This window comes from Lepidothrix coronata, unplaced genomic scaffold (assembly GCF_001604755.1).
Source record: "Lepidothrix coronata isolate B3197 unplaced genomic scaffold, Lepidothrix_coronata-1.0 Scaffold10, whole genome shotgun sequence".
NCBI lineage: Eukaryota > Metazoa > Chordata > Aves > Passeriformes > Pipridae > Lepidothrix > Lepidothrix coronata.
In genome coordinates, this window is record NW_016690190.1 from 9817584 (window position 1) to 9840602 (window position 23019).

The following is a 23019-nucleotide window of genomic DNA, read 5'->3' on the forward strand; positions in this document are numbered from 1 at the left end:
AAAAGGAAGTCGATATGTAATGCAAAAAGGTACACAGAAAAAAATTGAGATGTCACCCAAGCAAGCAAGGAGTTAGAAACATAAGACTTCAGGTGGAGGTGGAACTAGCAAAGGATGAGAAAGGCTGCAAGAAGAGCTTCTGCAAGTACCTTGGAAAGAAGAGACAAAGCCAGAGCTTTCTCACAGATACACAGCAATAGGACAGGAGTATAAGGAAAAGATTTTTTACCAAGAAGATGGTCACCTCTGCCAGCACCTGACCAGAGAGGTTGTGAAGTCTCCACCCTTGCAAACATTCAAAACCCAACTGGACAACCTGCTGTAGGAGGTTAGATAAGTCACTCCAGAGCTCCATTCCAACCTAATTCTAACCTATTCTGTAATTCTACAGTTGCATGAAATGTGAATCAAATTGGTCTTTTGCCAATTAAAGAGAACACAGAAATATTCCATAATTAACTGAATTCCTTTCAGTTGTTTGTGAAGATTGTAATAGCTCCAACATTGAGTGAGTTACTTGGCACATTTTTACTTCTATTTCTAACAAAGGTTAGACCATCTGATTATTTACTCATGTGCTACATGCCCTACACTGGTGCTGTACACCAAATACCTCCTTCAAAATGGGGTAACATAAACCCATACACCATCCCAGCACTGCAAGCTAATTTGGCCATGCAGGTTAGAAAACAGACATCTTTCTTTAGGAATCTGTGCCTAAAAATCAGCAGCTCACCAAAGCTTCCCCTGCCCCCCACTTTTAACACGCTTTTTTTTTCTGAAAGCCCTTACATAGCGGTGAATTCTGCTTTTTACATGCATTAAATCCTGTTTGGATATACAGGTGGTTTTGAGAAGAATATTTGCTGCACTGTATCTGGCTTTCCCCTTCATGGTCCCTGCAAATCCACAAAGCTTCATGCCAATAGGAAGGTTTCTGGAAACTTGACAGCACATGGGAGTTCACTACATTAATTCCTTCCTTCACCCAAACTGGAGCCCTTCTTCTTCCTCCTTGCAAATTTCCAGGCAGTGTGACAGAGGAGAAAATGGCAGAGGGGGAACTGAAGCAAACAGAATAAATTCACTGAAGGAAACAATCACTGCCCATAGGTCTGGGCTCCCACCTGCTGTTTTTGGGGATGTGTCCAGTGCACAGGAAAGGACATGAAGGGAAGCTTTTTCTCTCTAGTAATTCTATACAGTGCTTTGGGGTGCTACGGAATCAAAGACGCCATATATAAAGGTTTGATACTGTTATAAAAACACCAACATCACATCCAAAATAAATACTTCAAGATTTATAACATTTCTGAGCCCTCAACTCTTGGGACACAACTGGAGACCTTTAGATGACTTGCCCACTACTACTGTTACCTAAAGTCTTAAGAGAAAAGGCAAGAGCACTACCGATTGCATATAAACCAGCAAAACCTGAAAGGTTTATAGCAGCCAGCTCTCTTATCACAATCCTCTATGGAAAAAAACCACCTGTTTATGCTGGCAACAGATGAAAAAAAAAAAATTTCTCTTGTTCAGTAGGTGCATGCATTATTATGGCACGTAAGAGACCTGCACACAACTTTGCTTACAATTCTCAAAGTTAGCTGAGCAGGGAATAGCTTCCCCATTCTTCAAAAAAAACAAACAAACAACCACCTTTGTAATTTCAAGCTCTTTTTAAGTTCCAAAATGGGACAACTCCAGCACTGTTAAAAGTATGACATACCCAAGCAAACAGGTAAGTCAACTGCACTTACACCAGCAGTTAGAGCCTTCACTCTGAGCATAAGACAGTCTTCAAATTGCTACCTTAATTGATTCAGATTAAGGTCTTTACCAGTCTCTCACACACTGGGAGCACGTGCTGGGTCTTTCCATCCCTTCTGTTACAGCCAGACAGCCCAACAAGTGAGAGGCAAAGGCTTTTATTTGTTATGAGAAACCAAAAAGTAACTCTAAAGTTTTAGTCAGGTAGGGCAAAAATTTATCCAGATCAATAAAGCCACAAGTGAGTTTTCATAGGATTAGAATAATTTACAGATTTTTTTCATCTGGTTTTGAAGAGAAAGTAGAACCTGGAGATAAGAAACCTTTCTCCACAAAAGTTTCATTGAACTTGACATATTCCAACAAAAAAGTATGGTTTCATTCCAAAAATTCCAGAGGAAAATAAGTTTTATAGATTAAAAAAAAAAAAAACAAACCTGTGACTGCCTCTAAACTTTAACCTTAAACTGTGGCAGATACAGACACTGTGCAATGATTATATCAATACACAGAATAAAGTGTAAGTGAACAGTTTTAGGGAGTGTGCAAGAGGTCTTTTATTAACTTGCTAATAGCAAGCTGAAACAAAGGCAGGAAAGGGATGAATTGGAATTTTCAGTGAGTGTACATAGCAAATTCCAGAAGTATTATTAAAATTCATGACTCGAAACACAAAACTTAAGATGAAGCACTCCCTGGTTAAATGTCTCAGTTCATATGAAAGTAGAAAGAAAAAAAAGTTACCTGATGGGAGTCAGGAGATGACACACAAAGAGGGAATCCCGTGACAGCGGCCACCTTGGAAATTTTCTGCCTCAAACTTGATGATCTAAAAGAGCACAGCCCAACCTTGCAGCCTTTTCTAACCAAGGCTGCGGGGCCATGTGCCACACATCTCGTTCTGCATGACACCCAACCATCCCCACAGCAAGTTGTCCAGCCTGCAGCTCACCCCTGAAATGGTCCCAGTGTACACATCAAAGAGGACCACCATGGGCCAGAGGAACTGTCCTGGCAGGTGGGGTGTGCCCCACAGGCTATAGATTGGTTAATGTGCTCCACACAGAGGAAACAAACTCTTTTTGCAACACTCACTGATGTCCTCAAGAACAATGCATCCAATAACAGCTCCTCTGTCCTAAGCCAAGAGACAGGGAAATGCCCCCTGTGGTAGTTTAGTCTGGGCCTTCCTTGGCGACCAGTTTGTAACCAAGGAAGTGGCCAGACTACCCGATATTCCCTACGATTTTTACGTAAGCCGGGGTATAAGAAGAAAGGAGGAGAGGCATTTGGTTTCTCTTTCCTTCCGGTGGCTTTGAGGTGCAGGTTTCCCTGCCATTGAGTCTGTCGTGTTGGGATGTGAGGCCTGGTAAGGCCTTGCCGACCTTGGGAGGCGGAGGTTGCCGGCGATCCTTCCAGCGCGACTTTCTGTTGTCCCAAGGAGAGTAGTAAGCTATTCTTTTGCTAATTCTTTTAGTTGCTAGATCTTGGGCTATTGATTGTGTATGTTTTTGGTTTTGTTCCTTTTCTTTTCCTTCCCCTTTCGAAATTGTACATATATTTCAATCGTATATAAATATAAGTGTAAATATATTTACATATCTTGCTTTAGCTGCCTCTCTCTCGTCTTGGTTCTCTTGTTGTTTTTTTTTTTCTTTTCCCTTGGTTTTGGGGACAGGGGGAGCTCTTGTGGTGAGGTTTGGAGACTTGGCAGGGAGCCAGCTTCAAACCACCTCACCCCCACACACCATTAGGGGGATGTTCTAGGTAAAACTTTCTCCACTTTACCCTGTGACACCTGCGTGTAGCATCAAGATGCACTGCTCCCATCCTGAGCTGAATGCTTATGGCAATGCTTACGGCATTTCTGGTAGTTCAAGCAACAAGGAAACACAAAAATCTTGGCCGCTGCTCTCTCATTTGGTCCTCCCACAAGCCAGGCAGTGCCAGTGTTCTTTGAACAAGGTACCCTGATCAAAAGTGGAAGAGATTTGTTACACAGACCATATATTGGTTGATATCTACTGAAAGGAGAACTCAAGTGAAGTACATCACCACCCAGTTATATTCAACAATTTTTCCTGCTAATGGAAATAAAAAGTGATCAGATGGCTGCAGAGAATTGCTACAGTGACATCTGTTGCACATAAAATCTAAAGGCTAAAAGTGAAGATAGCAGCAGAAAAGTTAATGATGAGAATTGCAAAGTCAGCATCTCAAAAACTAGGAAGTACTGTTTTCTGTGCAACTGCATTTCATACTGCATGGACAGTGCATATTCTAGTCCAGGACCAAGTGAAAACTGTAAACAATTTGAGTATTTTTGACTACAACCTGGGAATGGTGAACTACTCAAAGAGTGAAATGGCTTATGATCTACTGCCCTGAGAGACTGATGAGAAAAAATATCACTGCTCTGCCCTATGCAAGGCTTGAGCAGCTCTGCAAGAGGGGATGCACTGGAGGTCAGTCACCAAAAATCTGGAAAACTTTAATGAACATTTTGAGCCACTGCTTCGAAAGGTAAGGATGACAATTATCCAAAGAAACAAACTTTCCGAAGTTGGACACAAATAATTTTTCTGTAGTCCTCCTCTCCATAATGCCTGTGATGAACTTTTCAAAAGAAAAAAATATCAACAAAATTGAGGTAGAGAAGAAACAGTTCTACACAAATTTATAAAATAATTCAATTCCTTCAAATCAGAACTTTATAATATGAACAGCTTAATAAATAATAACAAAAAATCAGATGAAGAGGAACTTTAACCATCTTTAGATAAAGAAAATGATTTTTACCTTCCTTTCTTCACTTCCATTAGTGATTCCATCAAAAAAGCTAATCCAAATTTTCTCCAAAAATTTGATAATTCTATTTTGACATTCAAACAAGAAAAATAACCTTCTAACAAAAACTTAATTTTTTAATTGCTTTTCTTTTCTATTTTCACAAGAGTAGCAAGATGATTCAAATACAGTGAAAAAGGTTATTTTCATGATATATACATATGTAAACTTATACTGCTCTCTAAAAAACCTGTTTTGTCAGGAAGATTCAATAGCTCCAAGGGAAAAACTCCAATCTTAAGTTTTCTGGCCCAGTTCTTCAGGACCGTGAAATTTAAACAGAGTAAATAAGGGTTGGAAATCCATGAGATTACCATCTATTTATAGTAGAGCTCAGTAATCTTCAAGCACTTCTCATTAACATGACAGTTACATCACCTCTGATTAATATTTTTGCTATTATTTCTAGTTCCATTATTTCTAGTTTTGTTGAATAAAAATGTAACATCGGTATTACTTCAGATTTATGGGACATCTTTCATTGCAAAGTGATTCTAACATGCTTTAAAAAAAATTACCCATTATATATTGTTATCGGCTCAACAATGCAATGAGCCACCTGTGGTGGGCAGGTGAACAGCTGATGCACAACACAATGAATAAACCGAGTGGAGAGAGAATGGAAATTTTGGTTGGCATTAAAGCATGACCTCAGCCTTACAGAACAGGTCAAGGATCTTTTTAAACCCCCAGAGAACAGAAGTCTCAGCCTGAAAGTTTGAGCACAGAGAAAACAAAACGGTTGAGTCACAACTCTAAAGGTAAACCACAGAGATGACTTACACTTGTTGGAATCTGGGTTTTGCTCTGAAGACTGCAGATCTTGATTTATGATGAGCTGTCACAGCTTGACTCAACAAATTGGAACTTGTTAAAATAAAAATTTAAAAATTCCTTCTCTCTGTAATCGGTACGAGAAAAAAAAAGTAGAATAGGATATTGCCTACATGAGTCCTTGATGTACAGACCTTGCTATAACAGCTGCACATACTTTGACTTCTCACTGATTTTAGCAGCCCTCACACTTTAAAACCACAGCTCAAAGCCATGGACCTACTGTATTATCACAGCAGTGGAAAGGGTTTGGATGAAGCGTTTCAATAGTTATTCAACTACAAGGACAGCATTCAGTCCTTGCCTTGGGAGACACCAGCTCTGTGATCACTGATACTGACAAACTCAACCATTTATTGCTCAAGAAGGATTTTTTTAAAGCTTTTTGTCTCTAATGTAGGCAAATGAGGTCTGCAAATATTCACTAGAGTCAGGCATGCTGTGAGCATCGTCTTAATGAGACCATAAGGATGCAAGCAGGAAGAGCTATTTCAGCAGGTCTAAAACATAATACCCAACAGTTAGATTTCTTAATTTCACCTAAGTGTGAGCGACTGAAAAGTAGAGGCAGAAAGCATTTAAAATGAGGAACGAAGCAGTACTGTAGCTGCCACCATGGATTTAAAGAAGACAGGACGGCTTTCAAGAGTTGACTGAATCAAGTGAATGCCCCAAATAAACCCATGGTATACAGTTTCCTTTTCTCTTTTCCAAACACTTCCCCTTTAGAATTGTTTTGACTGTTCAAGAAACATACTGAATGCTCTCTACCAAACTCTACATTTAATGCTTATTAACAGGCAGAATATTATTTATTCCAGGAATCATAGTTGCTAGTCAGCACCCCAAACAACTACATCATTAAGTTTTTCTGAAGAACTTCTTAAAATCACAGATGTAAGATGCAGAATAACAAATCTGTACCAAATCACCTGAAGACATCACAGAATTCCTAATCTGGGCCGGAAGGGATCTCAGGTGGCCTCTAGTCCAGCCTTCTGTAGAAAAGCAGGGTCAGCTCAGCCCAAGCTTTGCAGAGCTTTATCCTGTTGGGTCCTGAAAGCCCCCAAGAACAGAGATTTCACAGCCTCTCCGAGCAACCTGTCCTGCCACCAGACTGTATCATATGAAGACATTTTTCTTCATGTCCAGTCTGGACCTCTCTGATTTCCATCTGTGCCCATTGACTTTTCTTCCTCTCACCTTGCACCATACTGAAGACCCTGGTTTTGTCTTTTTGTAAATCCCAAACCTGTGTTTAACCACAGTTAATCATAATGACTTATTCATTTAAAAACAGCTAAGGTCATCTTTTTGGTAGAATTCAGATTTCACTGAAAATTTCTTCATGATAAGAGTTCACATTTTTGCCCCAAACCCCCCAAACCTCATCTGCCTTGTGACCAAAATAAAGTGAGCTGGGATGTGGGTGGGAGGGGATAGGATGGAGGTACATGAAATAAATAAATAAATAATAAAATAAACAAATTTTAAAAAAGAGTTATTATTTGTAAAGATGTTCTGTTAATCAAATTAGCTACTATTTGATGTAATTCACAGTGCAGTTCTATTATAGGTTGTTTTCCATTCAAGGATCTCAGGTATTTTCCAAGCAACACGTCATACATTTTGTGGCAGGAACACAGAGAGCAGATGGGAGCACAGGTCTGGTGCAAGGTCACACAGCAGGGCTGTGGGCACACCAGGCACAGGGCAAGGTGATGGTCTGCCAGCACCCAGTCCTGTGATTTAAAGATGGTATTACCTTTTTTTTTCCAGTCCTGATGACAGCAGGACTTTGTTAGACAATTTTCTACTGAAAGCAGTATTTTACTCAGCCTAATAACCTCTGATTCTCATCAATATCCTTACATAAATAGAGAAAGAATGGCATCTTTGTGTCTGTACAATCAAGATCCTATTTATACTGAAATGTATCACATTACTATAGGGTCAAAATGTGCACAGTTATCACAGATAAAAAGAACAGGTGTTTTCTTGGTGACTTAATAAAGAAAGAGAATTAGAGAAGGATTTTAAGGTTTAGTTTTATTAAAAAAAATTAGAAAATTGTTTAAATTTTACACTATAAGCTGAAAATTATAGTGTGTAATACCACATTGTGAAAGCCTGTGAAAGTGATGCAGTAAGCAATCCTCATTATAATGTGGAGAGAGGGGAAGCAGGCAGCTGTATTCTTTTCCCTCCCAAGGCTCCAGCAGCAACTTTCCTGCTGGATATTTCAACATGGGAACAACTGCCCAGCAAGGCTGCACCACTCGAACTTGGGAGGGAAGAAACAATTTTTTAGACAAATACCAGCTCCTTTTTCAATTCTGTAGAACTACCACAAGCTTTCACCCAGCTGTTTCAATTAGCAAACAGCAGTGTGGAAGAACACCTTCATGAAGCAGCACTTGTATTTCATGCTCAAGTACATGAAATGTATCATGATACTAAAGGTGTTGGAAGATCCTTACAAAGCATTTATGACCGAATCGATTTCTCTAAGTTAATTAACTTGACTAGGCTGAAAACAAAGCCAACACACAAATCATGCCAGAGTTTGATTTTTAAATGAATGACAACAGATCAGCAATTTTTACTTACTCCTTTAACCTATGGACAACTGAATACAAATAAAATCTTTCTGTTATAAAACTCAAATGGCAGAACTCTGTAACAGTGTTTCAAAAACATTTACCAACTCCTATGCTGCTCAGGTCTGTTTTGAACATTTCCTTACTCATCCTTTAAAATAATGCATGCCTTGATCTTGGCAAAACTATGAACTGTATAAACAGAAGAGCAGAAAACATTATTTTCTGAAAGTTCTAAAAAAAAAAAAAAAAAGGCAATTTGTATTTCTGAAAATCCAGTATTTTAAAAGTTTCAAACTAATGTAAAAAAAAAAAAAAAAAAAAAAAGGCAATTTGTATTTCTGAAAATCCAGTATTTTAAAAGTTTCAAACTAATGTAAAATAAAAATTCCTATTACTACTAAACACAGGAAAATAATTTAAATTCTACGTTGCTTTCATCAACTTATTCCCCCTCCTTTTCTTTTTTTTTTTAATTTGTTTTTGTTTGGTTTGGTTGTTCCTTTTTTTAAATTTTCATTCTCCAGGGGAAAACACTTTTTACCCTAGGACATCGGTATAAGCCAGCATTGCCTCTAAATTTCTCTCTCAAAGAACACATTTCCCTATGAGGTTACCACTGACAAGGGAACACTCAGCCAACAGCTTTGATGACATTACAGTAAACAAAACTGTTTGAAAGACATCAGTAAATAAAACCTGGGACCTGCCCAATAAACACCTTTATTCCATCATTTCACAGACTGTAAGTCCACACCAAGTCCACTGTGGTTCTCTGTTGTTACGAGCAACCTTTTACCACTTGTTGCTTCACCTTCTGCTTGAGCTACTCACGCAGCACGTGGAAATAAAAATGCATAAGGAGGTTAACTAGGACTAGACAAAAGGCTGCAGAGCTCAATCAAGGCAGGCATGGATCACTGTCTTCTCAATAACATCTCTGTCCCCCCCGCCCGCCGCCGCACACACGCACGCGCTCCAGCTTCGAGCCATAAATCTTACAAAGTCACTCAACTGACAGCCTAATAACATGAAAGAGGTATCTGCAAACAAGATGGTTTCAAACCACTGCTGGTGACCCTGAACAAATCAGGGCCCAGTTTCTTTTGCAGCCTGCGTTTCTCCCCTTCAATCACTTAACCGGGCAGATTGATGTGACACCGCAGAAATAAACTAAGCTCCCTCTCGCACACTCTCTCTCTCTCCCCGGCTCTCCTGCTTTCTGCCGTTCACTAATGATTGGATCTGTCTGTCCATATACGGCAAAAGTCCAATGCTCAAAGTCCTTTGGGTGGCAGAAATGCAACCTCCCCACAACATCAAAAAAAACCCCCAACTGCCCCCCCACCCCCCCCCCCCCCATTTTCCGCTGCCTTTATGTTTTCATTTATTATTTAAGGATTTCTTCTTTTAAAAGAAATATAAAAAGCAAACATGAAGAACAATACAACCCATCTCTCCGTGAATAAAAAGGTCTAATACCTCGTGAAAACATGACTGCAAATTGCACCCTTTGGGAACATAACTGGAAAACTGTAATATTTGGCACAAAGTCAGAGATGGGAGCATTTGTTTCAAATCCCTCTCAAGCACCTCTATCTTTCACTGCTCTTTAAAGCCACAGCAGTACCTGAACCCCTCCTACCTTTTAACAGGGGTACAAGTACAAAAGTTTGAAGTAATTTTAGAACACACACCCACACCCATGACCCCAAGTAATGAAGACTTCAAATGATTTAATGATGATGCTTTTTCATGGCAGAGAAGAACTATCTAATCCAGACATCCTAAATCTCGGGGTAATAACTTCTTTGAAGCAGGCAAAAGGAAAATCAAATAGCTGGCATGAAGAGCAGATAAAAAAACACCAAAGCAACCAACTGGTGAGCCTCTACCTGTTATCCTGTACTTCAGGATTTCTTCAGGACGCTATATAGCAACAAGAAAAAAGCAAATAGAAATGTATGTATTTATTCATAAAAAATATTTTTATACTCAAAAAAATTAAATATTTGCATTCTTAAAAATATAGATAGTAAAGTCAATGCAACTAGAGAGTACTGAGATGATGTCTCATGCTCAAGTTTTATCTTTGTTTTCAGTCTTATACCTGAAAGCCTGATGTTTAGGCATTGCTATCGCTGAAGAGCCAGTACTGGGAAGAAATTCCCCCTAGCTAACAGATCTTCTCCAGCAGGAGATGAATGAGATGGTGCTCATTGCTTCAACAAGGGTCATACCCGATTGGAAATGCTGATTTAATATTTCCTACTGAAATTTCAGAAGAATAATATTGGTTAGAAAGCTCATAGAACACATTGAAATCCCTAAATCTTGTGTCTGAACTGTATGACATTTCCATTAAAAGATCTACTAAATTTAGAGCTGATGTGATTCCTATGCAACCCTCAAGCCTGGTGAGATTTGCACTTCGGTATTCTGATTGGAATATTTGTACTGATAAATATTTTAGAATCAAGAATTTTCTTATCTCTTTCCTTTTGCCCACTAAAACAGAAATGACAACATATCGAAAGATTTTCATGAAAAGTAGTCAAACTCACTCTGCTCCTAAAGTGTTAATTTGACTCACTAATTTACAATTTAAGAGGGTTTTTTTTTCCCCTCATACTGCTTCAGCTGGGTCACACAGCTTGTTTTATATCTTTGCTTGCATATTATCAGCCTCCCATTTAGGAGAGACTGTGATATCTTTCCTCTATCGTCCCAAAATTGTTACTGTGCACTCCCCAGACACATACACACTCCCAAAACACCCCAGTGAAATCAAAGCCCAGGAGAAGGCTATCAAGAGGATGGGGAGGAAAAAAAAAAAAAAAACAAAACCAAAGCCATCCTAACCAAAGCTGTGAGCAGAAGAAAGTTCTAGTAGCTTGTTGTACACAAAAAAAAAGCAAAGGAAATAACTAAAGAACATATATTGTATATGCAGCCTGCTGAGAATGCTATTTTTCAAAGGTCCTCTGCCCAGGATGGCCTATTTGCTGCTTTGAACTTATTTAATAACATTAAGCAAGAACACTTAACTATCTAAAAGAAGGATCAGTGGCATAAATCAGACATCATTTCACATATTTCAGGATCAAAGCTGCAAGGCAACATGATTTGTGAGGACGTTTGAACAGCTCTAATATATCACAGTTCCTTTTGAAGGATACTTAGGCATATTAGTTGCCCAAATGATGATTTCTTTGCATGGTTGTAGCCAAAAAGAAAAGAAAATTGAAACTTTTCATTCAGGAATTGGTTTCGTCTATAACCTTGATTTATGTAGAGCATCAAACAAAGCAGATGAAGAACTCGGTGAATTTGAATTATCAAAATTAAAACCAGGAGAGTGAATTGATTTTTTTTTTTCAAATGATCAAGGCTAATCGAAGTGACCAGCACAGAAATTGCATAATCAGTAGCCAATATGAGTTAATAGGAGCTATATAACCAATGTGCAGGATTACAATCATATTTCATTCAAACTTTCTAGAACCTGTCAGGATGAAGCATGGCCTACAGAACTGTTTGACTTAAAGATAAGAGTTAGCTGTAGTGTTCAGTTTTAGTGTGTTTTTTTCTTTGTACCCAAAACTGTTTGCCATGGTGGATTGCCCAAGAAATGTCTCAGCTCAGAACTCTAAACAAAAAAAAAAAAAAAGGCTGAACCAGATAATTTTTCAGGGTCCCTTCCAACTTGGGCTGGAAGTTCTGTGATTCTCTAAAAAAACGGTAGTCATAAACCCACCCCACACACTAACGGCTGAGATCAGAATCAAACTTCCCAAGCTTGTAGCTGCTGAAGATGTAGTTATAAATAGAGAACTTCAACTTATTCTAACACCTTTCCTCCTCCGCTCTGCAAGAAAACGCTCATGAAAAAGGTCAACCTCTTCTTTGGGCAATTAGTCTAGAAAATACGAGTCGAACAGACTGATGTGTATCAGTCTCTGGAGTTGAACATTTCTTACTGATTTTCCCTAAAAATCCAAGATTATCTGTTGCTCTCTCTTCATCTTTCTGCACTGGTCTTCAGGGTTTAGAAAGAGCAAACTGCCAGGTTTTTGGAAATTCAGGAAGACCCAGGCTCACAGCTGCTAGGCTACCACACAGGGTTTACACTGTCACCACGGATATCAGGTTGCTGCAAACTTATTACCAGTTGGCTCTCTGTCATCCTGAATCAGTCCACATGGTGAACATCTACTGTTCACAAGAACAGAGGCAAAAGCCACTGGGAGGGGGAAACAGGACTGAAAAAGACACCAGAGCAGTCTCAGAAATCCCCAATCTCTGGTGTGTGGAGGATGGATTACCATTCAGTCTGAAATTAAAGCAACAAGAAGGAGGCAAGAAAACCAATGGGAAATTAATATTTTCAGAAAATGTGTTTAATGTTCACAAGACATAATAGCATTTAATGCTTTATAAAAGTCTGTTTAGCCTGCAAGTTATTTAAATTAGCAAGTCTAGAGTCACAATTCTAATTCCCTGTGAAAAGGAATTCTATTTCTTTGTTAATAAGTAATCCCATATCCTTCTCCCAAGACATGAACATGTACACAACCTTACCATAAATAGCATTATTCAATAATTACAGCAAAGAGGAAGGTTAAGGAATACCTATTTTCCCCATGATCTCCATTCCATTAGCCTACAACCCCACTACATTCAAATACACATCCAAATATACTTGCTAAAGAAAACTGAATATTCTGAGGTTCAACATCCTCAATAAACTAATCACAGACTTCTGCAGGAAGCAAACAGTAATCAAAGCTTCTGTATTGCTGTTTTGAGAATATTCTTACAGTCCCTTGCTGTACTTTTTTTTATAACACTGAGGCCACATTTTTAAAACAATTACTGATAAGTTTGAGATTCAAAATGCACTGACATCTAGAGAAAGACTATGAAGGAGAGACGTTTGACAGGGGGACTTCCTCAGTCACAGGTTGTACCTCTGTGCTTAGTAGCACTTAATGGATTCTTGCAAAAACTTTTAGTATTTGAAATATCTTGTAAGAAAGGGTACTACAGTTTAAGTATGCTCACCTAATAGCTCTGAGTGTCTCTGTAAACAAAAAGAAATGGACTTCTAAGGGAAATTATATACATGGGGAAACCCAATTGATATGTTTAAAAAAAAAAACCAACAAGAATACACAGTTTTGGTATTTGTTTAGAGAACAGCTTTTGAAAAAGTTTCACTTCCATAAGTGCTGCAGGTTGAACTCTACCCTTTGCTGAGCATCATATCTGAAAAGGGCTTACTGTAGCACAGATCTCAGCTGCATGTTTAAAATACGCCTGACATATGGGGAAACTTTCCACAGATGAAATGATACTGAAAATAATGACTAAACACTGAGTCAGAAAAAAGAAACAAGAAGATATATGCATCCCCTCCATCCCTCCACTCAGCCATCCTAAGTAAGATGATATGTAAAGAAAAGATAAATTGCACTATTCCATAAATTAGAAGAATTACAGAAAGGTCAGATATCTAAAAAGAGAAATTATATGCTGAGAAAAAAACTGAAAGATTGTATAGCTCTAGCAGAGCAGTTAATATTTTATGTTACAATAACTCAGAAATGTAGGAACCTTAAACTATTTCAGGAAACACAGCCCTTGGGATTCAAGTAAAACACTGAAAAACCTCATCAGTTTGGTTTTGTTTCTTTTTGAATAGGATCCAATTGGAGGACAGACTCTAACCCTCCTACCTAATACCCCAGGACATGAGCAGTCTCAGTTGGTGAGAATGCTGGGGAAGTACAATCCCTCTCAGAAAAATCATCTCTGTTTGAGAAATCAATTTAGCATATAGGTAATGCTAATTGTTATGAGTCAGGGCTCAGCATAGAAAAAAGTAGCCAAATCAATCCTGAAAGCAGTAAAGCAATATGATGTTCCAAGAATGAAATGGTAGCACTATTGAAAGCAATGGTATTTTTGTATAGCTTCAAAAAGACATATTTTTTGACAGATTTTAGGAGGTATACATAGTAACAAAAAGGAAAGCAGAACGACTTCAGTATCTTAATAAAATAACTTCAGCAAAATAATTTGTTAGTGCTAATGATACAGACCTGGAGAGGGAGTCAGGCAAACATATCAGAGAATGTCTGAATTTTTACAAATACTGAGAATAATCAAAAAAATACTTTCAGATTACAAAAAAAAACAAAAAACAAAAACCAAAACTTTTGATCCCACCTTCAGCGGGCAGATACCTGCCCTTCCTGATGTCCAGTGCTGAGCAGGCTGTGCCTGCACAGAGCCCTGAGCCACCCCTGAGCTCCAGGCACCCGTGGGAAGGTGGGCTCACCTTTGCAGTCAGCACCCACTGACTTTACTATGAGGAAAGTGAGAACACTGCAGAACCAGGAGAAGAGGATTTCTGACACCTGGAGCTATGGGAGATGAGCAATGTGAGAAGGCAATTGGGGGCTGTTACAGGACAAACTGAGAATATAAAAAATGTGAACTGATAGCGTGGAAGAGCAAGAGTAAGACAAGCAGAGAGTGACAGCATCCACTGAAAAGTGGAGACTGGAACCAGTTTAGTGAGAAAAAAAGGCACTAAGGCAGGACCACCATCAACAGTACAGACAAGCCATGAACTGACTGGCAGAGATGGGTAAACAGAGAGAACCAGTTAGGAAGAAAATTGCCCTCCCTCCCAAGCACTGACAATTCTCCCTCTCTTCAAGCTGATGAGAAGGCAGCAACTCATGGGCAGAGAGGGGAGAAATCAGTGCAGCTGGATGTGAGGCTCTCACAAGGACAACCACAAGAAGTGGATATGACGGGCAGGGTGACATTTCTGTTCTTTTTCCCACTGCACACACAAAAAACGCCATTCAGGTTGCAAATTAAGAATCAAAAGAGAGAACTGCAGGATTTAAGTTGACTGTGCAATCTTAATTCAGTTGTCTTGTGCATATGTATCATGGTAGTCTATAAATATATCATGCCAGTCTTTCTTACGTAAAATGTCACCCGCAGGATAGATTCTGCTTGCTTAACAAACAGTCATTTCATATTTTGTTTATTTTCAGCATTTGTTGGAAAAGCCTGGCCTTATTTACTCTGTGTTACTCTGCCTCCTTTGGATAAGACAACTTCCTTTTAGCTTTTCTGAAGTCACCCATCAAGAGTCTTTATCCTGTATCAAATACAGCAGTCTACAAACATGCTTACCCACAAGAGGACTAAAGTAAGGTTGCACAAATTACTTTAATTATGCTTTCACCCCAGTCCCTTCCCCCAGTTTCTCAGTGCTCGGGCTTTTTGTCTTACTCATGCAATCAGCATTGGCTTTTGTGGTTGATACTCGAGTACCACTGCAATGCACTGAAGTCATGGCTTCTTTAGCTACTGTAAATTCTAGATGAAAGTTGCATTAAGATAAGAAACAGAAAGGACAAATAAAACCAGTAACTAGAAACGTAGATTTTATCCTTCCAATATGCACATGAATAACATTAGAACACGTATCATGACTATTTAATGGCATAATAGTCTTCGGAGCACATACCTTAAAGAAATGAAAAAGAAACCCTATGTTTGAAAGTTTAATGGTATAAACAGATCAGACTTGTAAAGAACGAGAAGCAAAAAGATGGAGAAGAAATTCAAGAAAATACCCCCACATGCTCCAAAATACCCCACAGCAGGTCACTGGCAGAACTGGGGGGCTCTGTAGTTCCAGACCAGCACCACCTCCCCCTGAATTGTGGGGATGGAACCAAATTAATCTGCAGGGCTTCCGTGGAAAACCAGGAGTACAAATCAAGCTCTCTTTTATTTTAACATATTAGCGGTACTAAAATTCACTTCCCATTCTAATGTGCTGGTATTAAACTTATCATTTTATCATTAAGATTATTGTTTTCCCTACACATTTGCAATAGCATCCATCATGATAGCATTGGAGAGCTTTCAACATCTCCATTTCAGTTCAATGAATTGCATAAATTCTCCTATTTGTACAGAGGGCAAGAGGCACACAGGATGAGAGGTTCTTAGCAGGGTTTCTGTAAAGTTAAAGATGCACAGACCTGTAGACTTAAAGACGCACAGACTTTGTCTAAATCCGATTCATTATCTCCAGTAATACCAAGCAGCAAGTATTAATGTAAAATCTTTGAAAAAAAATCTTTACCAGCAAAGAGGAGTATGTAGCTTTGACTGCTTCTATGGATTTTAATTGATTTTTAATCTGCTGATGGTAGACTGTAAATAACCACTCAAAGCACACACAAGTGCAAGTCAATAGGAAGTTTTATTAGTTTGCTTTCACAGAGTTATAGCAATGATGGAAGGACTCTGAAGCAGGCAGAGGCCCACAACCTGAATGGTTTCTCTTCTCCTCTCAGGCTGTTTGAACACCACCTCCATAAGGGTCCAATTCAGCCAGAATTTACATTTGACTTCCGCACCACGGAAGCCTAGGATGGCTGCAAAGGAAGTGCTAACATTATTATTTTTTTTGTAGAATAGGGCCCTAATTCATTGGCAAGGCAGCCAGTAAAACCTCTTGTATACACCACACCTTGTCTATTAATCATTTCACAGAGTCCCAAAAAAGGTTCTGAAACAAATAATCTTTTTTTTACCTCTCCTGTAGCAAAAGGGAAGGAAAGGGTTGTGCATGTAAAAATTCGCCTTTTTTTTTTTCTTTTCATCCCTTTAAATGGCTTACTGTTTATATTTTTCATACAGGCACACTCTGCAAGTGTTCCCAGCACCATATTCCGTTGGTTTTCTTCACATCAATTGTGTTGCTGACCTTTGGCATGCGCTATCTTTGTACAATAGAAGATTAGGACCCCTGAAATATTCTTCTCAGCTGGCACCTAAACCTTCTACTTTTCCACATCCCTCTAATTTCATTCTTCCATTTGAAAAGAAGCTGACTAATAAATCCAGTTTAAAAGAGCTGAGCAAAGAAATGATTTATTTTTAGTGAATCCAGGATACCAAAGTAGGTAAAAAAAAAAAATCATCTTCATAACCAGCCGGGGCAACACCTCTGCTCCTACCCCTCCTCCCCAGCAATGCACCCAGTGATAAACAGCTCACAGCAACACATCTATGCAACATCCACACTCTTGATGCTTTGGAGAGATCCTGAGAGCAGTTCTCTCATGCTACACTCTTAGTCCTACAGCTTGGCACTAGATATTTATGTGACTCACCCAGATGCAGAAAGTACGAGAACACTCTGCAGCAGAATATACTGTCAGTTCCACCAACACCACGGACACATCGGAGTTTGCTTCAGCATCCTACCTATAATTTAATCTGACTACCAAAGAAGTATTTGCATACTTTGAAAAAAACCCAAACAAACCCAGACAAAAAAGCCGAACCACAACCAAAAACAATAGTTGATTTTCTCAGCTGACCTAAAAGTCGGTAAAGGAGGGTGGCACCACCATCATCTGCTCACAAGAAAAAAAAAATAAAAAAGGGAAGCTCCTCACTTCAATTTATACCTCACAGTAGCTTAGCACAGATGAATGAAAGGAAATGGTAAAAAACAGTCATAAAAACTACAGACATATTAAGCACAGGAATCTTCTTTGAGACTACTTTAGCAGTTGCAAAATAAACCCAGAAATTACTCACTTCAGCATCCATCCTTTAAACAGTCAACTCCACCTGACGCAAGGGCTCTGTGCATTATCAAATATGATGATTAACTGTGTGCAAAGATGGCTGAAATCACCCAGTATGACTTGCACCACTCACATCATCAGTGACTGAGTAAGTATCCACTTACACAACCCTTCTGGTGGTGGAAGATGACACATTTTATCAGGCATTACAAAGGCACAAGGTTCTTCAAGGCAAAAAGGGAATCCCATCATCACAAAAAAGGCACTAAATGGAAAAACAGAAGCTATTTAGATTAGAGTATTACCCATTTTACCTTCTTTATCAAGTTAAATGTGTTACCTAACAACACAAAGACAGCATCTCGGTTTCATGCCTAATCTGAGAAGAAAATATTTAACATAAATAGTACTTATGAAGATACATCTGGCCCAAATTCCATGAGGGTATCATGAGGGTCTTGGCACACTGCTAATGTGAGCTGCAAAAAGAAACACCAGTGACATCCTCACATGCTTAGACAGTTTGCCCTGGGTACTTCCTGAGAACATCATCTTAGTTGGCCGTTGTTAATAGACCTTACACACACAAAACTGAGCCCCAAGATCACTCACAGAAGTATTTACTTTAGTGATTATCTACATGTCACGACCAGTAAAGAAGTGTTATTTCTGACTCGTGAGTGGTTAGCACATATTCAAGAGAAGAACACAACATACAATGCCAACTGAGATATCTCCCAGGGAAATGCTGATTACACCAAAATCCCCCACCCTTTTAGTGACGGTGGCTGTTGCAAAGATCACCAGACAGCTGCCAAAACCCTCCCAGACAGCAAGTTCCTCGTCTGCATACAAGAAAGCCAAACTCTCGGGATAAAAGAACTTCCTAATGACATTCTGCATTATTTGACTGTCTCAGGTTTATTCCTTGGATGGATTCATATACATAAAGATGCACTCCAGCAAGGCAATTATTCTTCTGTTACGTTTTGACTACAAAATAAATGGTTAAATGCACTAGTCACTGGGTCATAAAAAAATTTGTTGAAATAATGAATTCAAATATACTAATAGGATAGAGGTTCACCATTAATTGTTTAATCCATAGCTGCATAATACTGCACTGAATTATTTCTTCCCCCTTTTACCCCTGCTAGGAACCGACACAAGTACAATAATTAAAATAAATTTCAACACAACTATTTGGAAAATTGCCAACATTTTCAAGAACTTATAATTTTCTTCCTCCTCACTTTCCCCAAGATAAAGTACAGTTTTGACATCTTGGTAAAAAACAGTTGCAAACTGTTACTTTCAATTTAGGACAAAATCACTGTTTTAATCATGACCTTTCATCTGTCCTTGATTTGGAGCGAAAGGGTGGGGGAAATTGGCCACTTACAGAAATAATCCTACTGGGCTTTCGTCTCGCTGATTGACAGCCTCATGTGGCTAAACACATTCACAATTATAAATAAAAACTACCCCTCTCAAAATGGCAGAATTTATCCTCCATCAAGCAAGATGTGCTTGAAGCCGGTATAGCTTTTAGTGGAGATGGTGAAAATGATCTTTGAAAGATGTGATAAATATCAACTCTTCTGTATTGTCCACCTCCAACCATATTAGACAAAAGGATAGTCCTAATTATTATTTACATAAAGACCAGAATAGCTAAATACTGGCCATGTCACTATTACAAGAACGAAAAACACATTAATAAAAACTGCTATTAATAGTATAGTATATAATAATATATGCCAATAGTTTAGTATATAATAATATATGCCAATAGGCTCTTTTCAATTTCAGATTATACCTGAATATGGGCTATTTGAAAAGCACAGCTACACTATTAGCTGGAGTGTCCTTACAGATATTTTCAAAACCTGACAGATCACTTCATGTTTGCTGTCTAAGACTACAGAAACAGTGCCTTATTGGCATTTGTCTGAGTTGACAATGAACCTGTTGAGTGAACTAAACTGGCAGAAAATGCTTCACTGTTTCCTAATGTCACTTTGCTGCCAGGTTAACTTTCTGGTTGGGCTTGCAGTGGGGCAGGAGGGGTCAGTGCCAGACGAAAGGGAGCTGTGGGAGCGTGTGGCTGGGCAGAGGGATGGCAGACCAGGGCTGCCCCCTTCTTCCAGCAGCCTCCAGCTGAAGGTGTGGGCAAGTGCATCACCAGACCACACACCAGAAGGGGATTCTGAGAGGCCTCATGCTCTGCTGCTGCTGAAACTTTCTGCAGTTTCTCTCATGCCTTGACTTCTCCAAGGGCAAAATAGGCACACTGAATCACACCTTCCTAAAGAGCTCCAAGACCACTGAAATGGCAAGTCAGTGTGCCAATAAAGCCCATCCTGGTAGTTGCCAACAAGCTCCTCACCACAGAAGTTTGTACAGTGATGCCAAGAATAGCACACCACTTTGCAAGAGGTGGAGAGGTGGATGTAGCACAGAGCACAGCTGCTAAACTGTGAAGGTGACTTGTAAATCAAGGAAAGGGGGAGACAGAAAACTCTTTCAGACTCCTTCCTATCTTTCCGTAGACACTTATTTCCAAAACCAAAATTCAAAATCAGAGCAATTTGACAGAAAATGCTGTGTAATGATCACACTAACCCCAGTCACTTTGCAGGGGGGAAGACCCATTCTCTTCCCACTCCAGTGGACTCCCGTAACCACTTCTGCTTCTGCACTGGAACCGCACCCAAAGCACCAGGCAAGAGGACACACAGGAGCTTCTCATGTGCATGCACCCTCCTGTACTGTCACAGGCACCTCCAACAGGCTTTGCAAATCAATCACTGCATTAGTAATAACATTCCTACAAACACTTCTTTTCAGACAGCTGGTATAAGGTATGGGTTTTACTGCCTCGAGGCAGGCTCAGAAGTTTCACAAGCCTTCCGAGAACAGGGTAGGGGTTTCCCCTCTCCCTCCCACCGGCACACCACCTTCCAAAAGCCAGGGAGGCACCAAGCCGAGCAATTTGGAACAGGACCCACGGCAGCAGATCGGCCTGGGCAGAAACAACGCTTGTCTGTCTAGGTAAGATCCCTGCCAGCCTTCCTGCTAAAATTAGAAAGTGGGCGACAGTACCTTGGCGCCTGTCACTTGCTGGAGACAAATCTTTAGCTTTTTCCGTAGCCAAGGGGTGGCATTTTGATTCCTGCCTGCCAGTTCCAAGTCGTGGTGGTACCTTGCTATCAGCTGGGCTCTCTGGTGGCAAAACCCCTGGCTGCCATCAGCTGCCTGCCCTGCCCTTCGCCCCAGCACCATCCTTCTACCCAAACAGCAGAAAGGGGAGAAAGTCAAGCGGGAGTTGTAACAGCTTGAAATAGGAAAAACTTTCTGGAGGGGGGACAACAATTTTTGCTCGATGGAGATTAAAACTCCAACCCTGGGTAGGTCAGGAAGTAAATTCAGCGTGCAAGTAGGCGTACTCATAATTCACACAGTTATAGCAATATCACTTTTTAATCAAAAGATCTCAACCTCTTTCACATAGATCACAAACACTGAGCGTCACAATATTCCTGTGATGGAGCAATGAATTATTGTGCCCACTTTTATTAAAAGTATTTAAGTTGATCTATTACTTATGTAGGTTACAGATATATCCTACTGTCACAATCTCAAACACATTGATCCTCACAAATCTTCTCTGAAGTAGGGAAATGCTATTTTCTCCATTTTGGGTAATTGGAAACTCCGGTGCAGACAGACCATGGCCAGATGAAAATGATGTAAAAACCCAACTAATCCCCGGGTCTCCACTTTCAATTGGCTAGGCATTTCTAAAGGCCTAGAGACACCCAGTAAAAACCCTCTAGGTTAGGGATTAGGCAGAACCTAGGCCTAAATTTGGGTTGAAATGGTCTTAATGCATTTGGCATCTTTCCTGTTTTAGCTCCTTGAAGCCAAAACACACCATGGGGCTCTTGGCTAGAAAATGAGCCAAGCTTCACAGGAGAGAGCCCCACACGGGCTCTGCTGCACAATCAGGGCTTCAGCCTGTCAGCTCTCAAAGCAGAAGCCCTTCCCTTGTCCATACTGAAATAAAAAATGTAAAAATATCCATCATAGGAATATTAATAATAATGAGTTCTCATTGAAACAAAAAGCCAGTATTTTGAGTTAAAGACCTGAAACAAAGATGTTACTTCTTCAAGAATAAAAAAAAAAAAAATTGCTTTCCTCCCTTAGTTGCTTCGTCTTCCTCGTAATAAACTACTTTGTGATCATTAGACAGGTTTACACTGTAGAAATAATGCTGAGAGAAAGGAAACACAGAGGCTAAGCTTTTCATGTAATTTTTGAAACTGAAAAATCACTTGGGTAAAAAATGACACCTCTGCTTTTTCTAAGCTATATGTATAGGTTGAAGCACTTAGTGTTTGGCTACATCTGCATACACATTATAAAGTTACCACAGTTTTATGCTTTTATTGACAAACCTCTTCAAAATGGAGTTCTGTTTTCTGTCAGTTGTGAAATGCAGCATGTTTACACAAAACAGAAAATAGGATACTCCTCACCCTACTGTTTTAAGTCCACACTTTAGGAAACTACCATTAGATTGTTATTTTACTATAAAAGCTTGGTAAACTAAATGCTGCTCTCAGGAAATTATACAAAACCCATGGTTTTTTTTAAATATATATTCAGATATCATTTACCCTTATATTTGACACAAATGAAAATAAAACAGCATTTTAAGCTCCTGGAAATGACAATATCATGTTATCTAGATAGGTAACGCAAAGCTATTATTGAAATTCTGATAGCATTTTCTTTACTGGTAAAGGAAAATTACCTGTAATGCATAGTTTAAATAATTACTTTTAAACAAAAGCTTCTTTTCTACAACACTTATTTATCTTCTGAGACCAGCTCAGCAGGGTTATGTATTTTAATAAAATTGCCTTCAGACTGTTAATGGCAGGGTGTGTGTTAGCACAGGAGAAGGGATGGTCGCTTGACTCCTGTTCCTAATATTGGGAGTTGGTCCGGATTCTGAAGAGCCAGAGCTCTGCTGTGTATTAGGGTATGTAGCAACACTTGGCCTTCCTCATAATAACTGGCAACAGCATTTCAGGACGACGGGTCAAAACTGGAAGGCTTGTAATTGTGCTTACAGCAGCAACAACCACCAAATCTCAAATTCCTTTTACTGATGTTTCACTTGATTTCAAGCCTCCCAACATGAAATTATTTAGTAAGCTCTTGCTCAGTATTTCTCCATTCTATTTCCTGCTCAAGGTTGGACGTTCCCTGTGCCATATCAGAAAACTGTATCTCTGAGATACTCTGTGTTGAGT

The 23019-nt window shown here is 39.4% G+C and overlaps 1 protein-coding gene across 5 annotated transcripts in view; it reads right to left on the reverse strand.

Annotated features, from left to right (window-relative positions):
- The window catches only part of SOX5 (SRY-box 5), a 641654-nt gene that overhangs the window by 422874 nt on the left and 195761 nt on the right, over positions 1-23019 (reverse strand). For 2 of the 5 annotated variants that reach the window (XM_017804821.1, XM_017804824.1), the window contains exon 1: positions 2866-3174. The exons of 1 other annotated variant lie outside the window; for it this stretch is intronic. The gene's annotated coding sequence lies outside the window, so the exon portion shown is untranslated. Of the gene's footprint in view, positions 1-2514; positions 2600-2865; positions 3175-3630; positions 3663-23019 lie in introns of those variants that run through there. 2 more of the 5 variants (XM_017804822.1, XM_017804827.1) reach the window with 2 other exon arrangements.